The sequence below is a fragment of the Gracilinanus agilis genome, chromosome 3, assembly GCF_016433145.1.
Source record: "Gracilinanus agilis isolate LMUSP501 chromosome 3, AgileGrace, whole genome shotgun sequence".
In the NCBI taxonomy this organism is placed as follows: Eukaryota; Metazoa; Chordata; class Mammalia; order Didelphimorphia; family Didelphidae; genus Gracilinanus; species Gracilinanus agilis.
The window spans coordinates 316,835,466-316,844,620 of record NC_058132.1 but is presented as its reverse complement, the minus strand read 5'-3'; positions in this window follow the sequence as shown (position 1 = coordinate 316,844,620).

The following is a 9,155-nucleotide window of genomic DNA, read 5'->3' as shown; positions in this document are numbered from 1 at the left end:
AAAGAGTTTAGCCCAAATAAATATTTTTTTTTCTGTTGGTGGGTTTGCTAGATCTATAAACCTATTTAGTTTATGAGGACCTGTGCTCTCATCTATATGTGAGCATTAAGTAAGTCTCTATGTATTACAAATGGTTATTGGTATTGCAGATAAGACATTCTCAACATTCTGGGTTATAGATACTATTGATTTAGTCATTACTTTCTGCGTTTCTCATTTACTAAGCTTCAGGATGTGCTTTGCACAGCTTTTGGGATAATTATGTTGTGGAATTTTAAATAAGTGTCCTCCTTCATCCTTCTATTGCACTCATAGAAGGGAACAAAAGAGTGTTATTTCCATTTTCTGAAGATTGACTACTGATTCAATTCTAAAGAAAGAATTAAATGTACTAATACCCAGTGATATTTGAAACTTAAGTTCCCAATTGAACATGGGAAAAACAGTATATATTTTATACTGCCTTCTTTTCACAAAAATCTCATAGGAGAAAAGACACCAAAAATATGATAGAATAGGAAATATGCATTTGTGTGAATTGTATATGTATATGGGATGAGGGGGTGGCATAGTAGATAGAGAGTTGACTTGAGAGCCATAAAGATCTGAGTTCTAATTCCTACTCTGACATATATAAGTTCTGACTCTGAGAAAGTCACTTTTGGTGGCTTCTTAGTATGCTAGATAACTAAGAGTATTAGTCTTAGAGGAAGTGGAAAACTATATTGTGACAGAAAGTTAGTCAGTAGAGTTTTTCCAAAGAATTGGAAACTGGGAGGGTATCCACCAATTGGTGAATGATTGAATATATGGTTGTAATGAAAACTATTGAACCTTAAGAAATGATGAACAGAATGAGTTCAGAGAAACCTGGAAAGACTTATATCAACCAAAGCAAAGTGAGCAGAACCAGGAGAGCAGTGTATAAAAGAATAGAAATATTGTATAATTAACTATGGAGAATTAGCTATTATCAGCAAAACAAGGTTCAAAGAAAACCCCAAGGAACTCATAGTAAGACTAAAGAACAAAGCAAGGCATGTTATCCTTAGCCAAAGAAGGAACTTTTGGAATCCAAGAGGAGATCAAAGCATGTTAACTTTTACTTTATTTCCTTTATGAGTTTTTAAAAATTGTATATGAGATGTGTCTTCAGTCATGACATGAGGAATATGGAAATAGACATTACATAAAAATGATATAATCTATATTAGACCATTTGCTGCCACAAGGAGGTGGGGCATGGAGAGAGAAAGAGAATCCAAATGATAAAGTGTCAGAAAGAATTTGTCAAAAATTGTTTCTACATGTAATTGAAAAAATTAAATCCAATAAAAAAGATTCAGTGCCATAACCACATATATGTATAACATCTATTTATATGAGTATATTACCTCCTATTTAGTTTTTATCTTAGGTGACTGAAGAAAACATCTATATACTATTCAACATAAGTTTCTATATTTTTCTAGACATTCAGGAAGCAGACCAATCAGTTATCAAGAATTTATTAAGCATAAATTATATAAAGAAAACAAAAAACATAATTCTTACATCAAGGAGATCACATTTTAACGGAGAAGACAATATGCAAATACATTTCTTAGAAGACCTATAAGTACATGTATATATATATGTATATATATATATATAAACACATACATATATATACATATCAATATGTAAATATTGACATATAGACCTCCACTCATACATGTGGGAGAGTGGTACCACATAGAAGACTGAAGGAGGAATTAAAAGGTTTGGGATAATTGCTATGTGAATTGATTAGGATAGTGTAAAGGAATTGTCTTGTTATAATGAGGGCCCATTAAAATAACACAACATATTTTCAGTGGAGCTGTCAAAATAGTTTTTTTTAATTGTCTCCAATTCTGTTCTGTTTTATGTGAAGAAAAGGTCACAGATTATGGAAGTAATCCACAGTTGGCACTTGTCAAGATATGATTAGTAATAGCATAAAGGGAAAAGGACTTAAGTGTATAGGATATTGAAGAGTTGAATTAGATTATGAAGAACCCCAGATAGGGAAGCAATAAAAGTGTACCTAGTTCAGGGTTAATGCCCTGACTACTGCAGAAAGGAGAGACTAAAGGACATTGTGAGAAGGAAGAAAATAGTTGTGGTTATTTGTCTGTGTGAAAGGTTAAAAGATATAAGATTTTGATCAGATAAAGGAATTTTAGAGTTGGCTGCATTGGAAGCATATTTTTTTGTGGGTGATGTCAAGGTCAAGGGCATGAACATCTCTGTGTATAGCTAAGGACGGGTAGAAATATAGATTTTGGAAAATGTGTAGATTGAAGAGTTGGGAAGTTTAAGTATATGACAGAATATTAATGTCTAAGGTGAAGTCCTTTAGTATGAGGGTAAGAGTGGGGACAAATACTGAGGCAGACACTGAATTCATTGAAGGAGGAAGGAGAGTGTCCTGTGAGCCAGTAGGTAAAAGTTACCTGAATTTTGATTGGTGCTAACTTTTGATTGAATGAACTTTATAGGAGAGAATACTTTGATAATGATAAATGTAGAGGTGTGAGGTGGTGATGGAGAGCAAAAAATATTCTGGATATTCCACCATGATCACTGCATAAAAGGATATGCATGAAAATACAGTTATTACTTGAAAAAGTGGCAAGAGATATCATGTTATTAGTAGACAGCTAGGGCTCAGTAAGAACTAAAAAACAGTGAGTGGGAAAAGAAAAGTTTTCAACATTAGGAAAACCATCCACATAATTGACCATATCAACAAGCTAATAAACAAAAATCACATGATTATTTCAATAGGTGTTGAAAAAGCTTTTAACAAAATACAACACCCATTCCTACTAAAAACACTAGAAAGTATAGAAATAGAAGGACCTTTCCTAAAAATAATGAACAGTATATACCTAAAACCATCAACAAGCATTAAATGCAATGGGAATAAATTAGAAGCCTTCCGAATAAGATCAGGAGTGAAACAAGGATGCCCATTATTACCTCTATTATTTAACATTGTACTAGAAACACTAGCAGTTGCAATTAGAGAAGAAAAAGAAATTGAAGGTATCAAAGTGGGCAAGGAGGAGACTAAGTTATCACTCTTTGCAGATGATATGATGGTCTACTTAAAAAATCCTAGAGAATCAACTAAGAAGCTTGTAAAAATAATCAACAACTTTAGCAAAGTTGCAGGATACAAAATAAATGCACATAAATCATCAGCATTTCTATACATTTCCAACACACTAGAGTAGCAAGAAGTAGAAAGAGAAACACCATTTAAAATCACCCTAGACAATATAAAATACTTAAGAATCTATCTACCAAAACAAACATAGGAACTATATGAACACAACTACAAAACACTTTCCAAACAATTAAAACTAGATCTAAACAATTGGAAAAACATTGAGTACTCATGGGTAGGACGAGCTAACATAATAAAAATTATAGAGGACCAGCTCTATATGGTAGGGGTCCTGAGTGGCATTTTAAGGCGTCGGATTGCTAAGACAGGAAAAAGAAACTGAGAACAGCCGAACTAGAGGTTAGCCCATGCTGATCCAATGCTATGGGATTTTGGACTTTATTTTATACTGGTTTCAAACAAAGAACACAAAGAAAGAGTCACAGCTGTGAAGGGGTTACAAATCATACACAATTCATTAAAGCCTAAAAAATAGAGATATGGGTGCAAAGACAAGGGCCAAGTTCCAACCACCAATTAGTAGGGGATAATTCTGGAAGCAGAAATAAATTTCATGGAGATGTTTACTAATTGCGTTCTGCCTTGATTTACAGATCTGCACCTGGTCAGATAGTCTGGACTAAATTGTCTGGCTCCAGTCCTTATCTAAGTAATTTATTTTTTAGGTTTCAGGCTTCTTAATTATCAAGGAGAGAAATTGTCAAGGAGAGGAATTGTTAATTCAGTAGCTGCTGGTCTGGTTAAGGACTCAAAGCTTTCCAATAAGAATATTGAGAGAATGTGGGGATCTAAAAATGAGTCAAAAGAGGAGCCTCAGATTTTTACCTTAGAAGGTCCATTCTATTTGCATCTGACATGCAGTGCAGAAAAATCATACACGCAGTTTTACTTGCCGATGATTTTGTAATGGGATACAGATAAAACATCTATTACAGACTCTGTTTCTCTAAATGACTCCTAATAGCCTCTTGGAGGGGTCAAGTTGTTTTTGGATTAATCTACCTGCTGGTACCAGAGCTTTTCAGGGCTCAGGTGACCAGGACCAAACACAAAGACTGCCTCAGCCTGGATTGGTCATGTAGGGAATCCAGATAACAGGCCCTAAATTTGACCCTATTTCTCCAATTGGCTCTTTACATCTAATGGCTTTCAACAAAAAATGACCATTCTACCCAAATTAATTTACTTATTTAATGCCATACCTATCAAACTACTAAGAAACTTTTTTACTGAATTAGAAAAAACTATAACGAAGTTCATTTGGAAGAACAAAAGATCAAGAATATCAAGAAAAATAATGAAAAAAAATGTGAAGGAAGGTGGCCTAGCAGTACCAGATATTAAACTATACTATAAAGCAGCAGGTCATCAAAACAATATGGTACTGGCTAAGAGACAGAAGGGATGATCAGTGGAATAGACCCAGGGTAAGTGATGTCAGCAAAACAGTGTATGTTAAATCCAAAGAGCCCAGCTTTTGGGACAAAAATCCACTATTTGACAAAAACTGCTGGGAAAATTAGAAAACAATATGGGAGAGATTAGGTTTAGATCATCATCTCACACCCTACACCAAGATAAATTCAGAATGGGTGAAAGACTTGAATATATAGAAGGAAACTGTAAGTAAATTAAGTGAACACAGAATAATATACTTGTCAGATCTCTGGGAAAGGAAAGATTTTTAAAACAAGCAAGAATTAGAGAAAATTACAAAATGTAAATTAAATGGTTTTGATTATATTAAACTAAAAAGCTTTTGTACAAACAAAAACAATGTAGTCAAAATCAGAAGGGAAACAACAAACTGGGAAAAAATCTTTATCACAAAAAATTCTGACAGAGGTCTAATTACTCAAATATACAAGGTGCTAAATCAATTGTATAAAAAAAATCAAGCCATTCCCCAATTGATAAATGGGCAAGGGACATGAATAGGCAATTTTCAGATAAGGAAATCATAAGTATCAATAAGCACATGAGAAAGTGTTCTAAATCTTTAATAATTAGAGAAATGCAAATCAAAACAACTCTGAGATATCACTTCACACCTACCAGATCAGCTAAAATGATAGCAGGGGAGAGTAATGAGTGTTGGAGGGGATGTGGCAAAATTGGGACATTAATGCATTCCTGGTGGAGTTGTGAACTGATCCAGCCATTCTGGATGGCAATTTGGAACTATGCCCAAAGAACAATAAAATAATACCTGCCCTTTGATCCAGCCATACCATTGTTGGATTTGTACCCCAAAGAGATCATAGATAAACAGACGTGTACAAAAATATTTATAGCTGTGCTCTCTGTGGTGGCAAAAAACTGGAAAATGAGGGTATGCCCTTCAATTGGGGAATGGCTGAACAAATTGTGGTATATGTTGGTGATGGAATACTATTGTGCTCAAAGGAATATTGAACTGGAGGAATTCCATGTGAACTGGAAAAACCTCCAGGAATTGATGCAATGTGAAAGGAGCAGAGCCAGAAGAACATTGTACACAGAGAGTGATACACTGGTAAAATAGAATGTAATGGACTTCTGTACTAGCAGCAATGCAATGACACAGGACAATTCTGAGGGATTTATGGAAAAGAACGCTACCCACATTCAGAGGAAGAACTATAGGAGAGGAAACACTGATGAAAAACGACTGCTTGAACACTTGTGTTGATGAGGACATGATTTTGGTTGTAGACCGGAAATGACCACACCAAAGCAACTATCAATAATATGTAAATAAATCTTGATTGATGACACATGTCAAAACCAGTGGAAATGCGCATTGCCTTTGGGTGGTAGTTTGAGGGGGTGAGGGGGAAAGTAAAAACATGAATTATGTAACCATGGAAAATTTTTCTAAAAATAAAAAAAAAATTCTATAAAAAAAGAAAAAATTTGAGATGAAAGCAAGTTTGTTAGCTGTGGAGCAAGCATTCAAGAGAAAACAGAGGAAAGTAGATTTGGAGAAGAACATTGTTGGTATGAAGTTGATTTGGGAATGGAAGAAGTGAAGCAGGTTTTGGGAAGGAGAAAATGGAGTTTCTACAATGATTACAAAGAGTTCAGAGTGATTAAGATGGAGTGGGAATATTTTCATCATTAAGTAATAATACTAACAGCATATTGGTACTGGAGAGAGGTCCATTCAAAGAGATGATTATTAGAATGATCAAGGCTCTCCCCTTGACCTTATAACAGGTATATATGTGTGTGGATGTGTATATACGTATAGACATAAATATATACAAAGTAATTTTGTAGTTTTGGGAGTGGAGAGAACACTGGCAACTTACAGAATCATGGAAGATCTCATGGGGAATGTTGCACCTAAAGTGGGCCTTGAGAGAAGGTTGAGTCATGATGTGTAGGGACAACATTCCAGGTATGGGGACAATCTTTGTCAATGCATGGAGATGGGAGATAGAATGTTGGACTGGGGAACAGTAAGTAGGCTACTTATTGTAAAATATAGTTAATGAAAGGGTAGTAGAATGCAATCATCTTAAGGGCAAACAAAAACAAAGCAAAATTGGAGCTAGATTTTGAAAGGAGTACAGAGAAGTTTGCTTATTTATTTTAGAGTTAGTTGGGAACCTTCTTGAGCAGGAAAGTGACATTCTTAGGCTTGTATTTTAGGAGTATCAATTTGACAGCTCTGTGGAGTATGATTTTAGGTAGGAAGAAAATGGAGTCAGAAATATCAATAGGATGCTATGGTAAAAATTCTGGCAAAAGTGAATGAGAGTCAAACCTAAGATGGTGGTATATGAATGGAAAGAAAAAAATACAATTTGAAAGTAAAGAGGAGGGTAGCTATGGGTGCAGTAGAGTGTCAGATCTAGAATCAGGAAGATTTAAATTCAAATCTGGCCTCAGACACTTACTAGCTGTGTGACCCTGGCCAACTCACTTAACCCTGTTTGTCCAATTTTCCTTATCTTTAATATGAGCAAGAGAAAGAAAAGTAAACCACTCTACTATCTTTCCCAAGAAAATCCTGAAAGGGTCACAAAGAGTCAGACACAACCGAAACATGAGTAAAAAACAAGAGGAGAAGTAAAGAATTAAGGATAACTGAAGGTACAATCTTGGGTAACTGGAAGGATGATACCCTTTATAGGAAAAGGGACATTAGAAAGAGTGAGAGTTTTATTGTGGAGACAATAAATTCTGGTTTGGGACTTTTTAATAGAAGTCTGTAGGATATCCAGATTAAGTTACAAGGAGGGAGGGAGATGATGATATCGTATTAGATCTGAGGAGAAAAATGATGTCTGAATATACATGTGTCTGAACATCAGCTGCAAAGAGATAATTAATAAGCCAATGCAAACTGATAATAGAGAGAGTAAAAGAGAGGCAGAGACAGGGAGACAGAAACAGGGCAAGAAGAGAAGAGGAGCAAGGATGGAGTCCTAGAACACATCCTCAAATAGAGAATGAAAACAAAGATGAGGCTGAGTAAAGGAGGCTGAAATAGGCCAGGCATACAAATATGAAGAAAATCCAAGAGAATAATATAAAATAATTGGCTTGGAATCAGCAAATAAGGCAATTTTTTATTACTCCAGACATTTAAGTAATACAGAAAGAATCAAGTCAAATATGGAAATGAAATGGGAAGCTTTTGAAGGTAGGATAGTGAGTTTCGCAGCCTTAGAAGTCTGTAAGCAGAAGGTGAATGATCACATGCCAGGAATGTTGCAGCTGGAATTGATGATCTGGACTTTTAAGTCTCTGCTTCTATGATTAAAGGTTAGGATTAAGGTATCTAGAGAATATGAAGAGAGCTATTGAATAGATACATGGAAAATTGGTTATGTGGAGGATCATTGTCAACTATCCTAAGGTACCATTTAAGGCCAACAAGAAAGAATCAACTTGATTATGCAATACAATACTGAAGTTGAATATCAGAAAGATATTCTTTATGGTAAAGATTACAAAAATAAGAGAGACTTTGAAATCTACTCTCCCCACCCCACCTCTGTTATTTATTATTCTTTTTTCTTTAGTTCTCTAGTTTTTATTTTCCTTCCTTCCTTCCTTCCTTCCTTCCTTCCTTCCTTCCTTCCTTCCTTCCTTCCTTCCTTCCATCTTCCTTTCTCTATTTCCACACTACTAGGCAGGCTATGTTATCTTTGCTTTTGTATAGCCCTAGTATAGTGTGTGAACTACACCAGTTGAAAGCCAGAGGGTACTTTGAAATATGTGTGCGCCTTTTTATAAACATGTGATTCCAATAATTTTACATCAAGATTCTGATCTATTTCCAATTGGTTGAAGGTGCACTGGTGCATATTAAACACCTGGTATTTAATATGAACTCTCCAAAATTCCATTTACTGGAAAGAATTGAGAGACACAAATATGTGCCAGGGTTTTTCATGCCAGGGCTGAGTTTCCCTAAGAAACTTACTTCTGAGGAGCAAATTGCTCCTCCAAGCCAATTAAAGGACTCCTTAGTACATGACAAAGTGAAATTTCATTGTTTGCTCTGGCATCCATATTTCAGAGCACAGTAAAATGCCTTTTTATTTAGTCATTTTTGGGGGGCCTCTTTACTTTGTTTTATAACCACTCAGTGCATTGCATAGTACAAGCTCATACTATCATTTTTCAAGCCATTAAATGTTAACTTCATTTGCTTGTATGAATTATGCTCTGCTCTTTTAGTTTTGTAATGAAAAATAAGTACAGGTTATGCAAGCAATAACCCCTGTGTAAGCAGCAGCTATCTTTTTAAACGGTTTATTATGCCACAGTCTGGTACTCCATTAAATATAGATTACAGACTGCTGAATAAATGAATATCAACTAGGCATCCCCATCCTTCTGTACATATCAATGCAAATAATGAATCGTGGCATCTCATGAAAATGTATAACTGGGAAGAGTGGGTCAAGAAGTAATTACACATTTGTCTTATCTCGTGCTT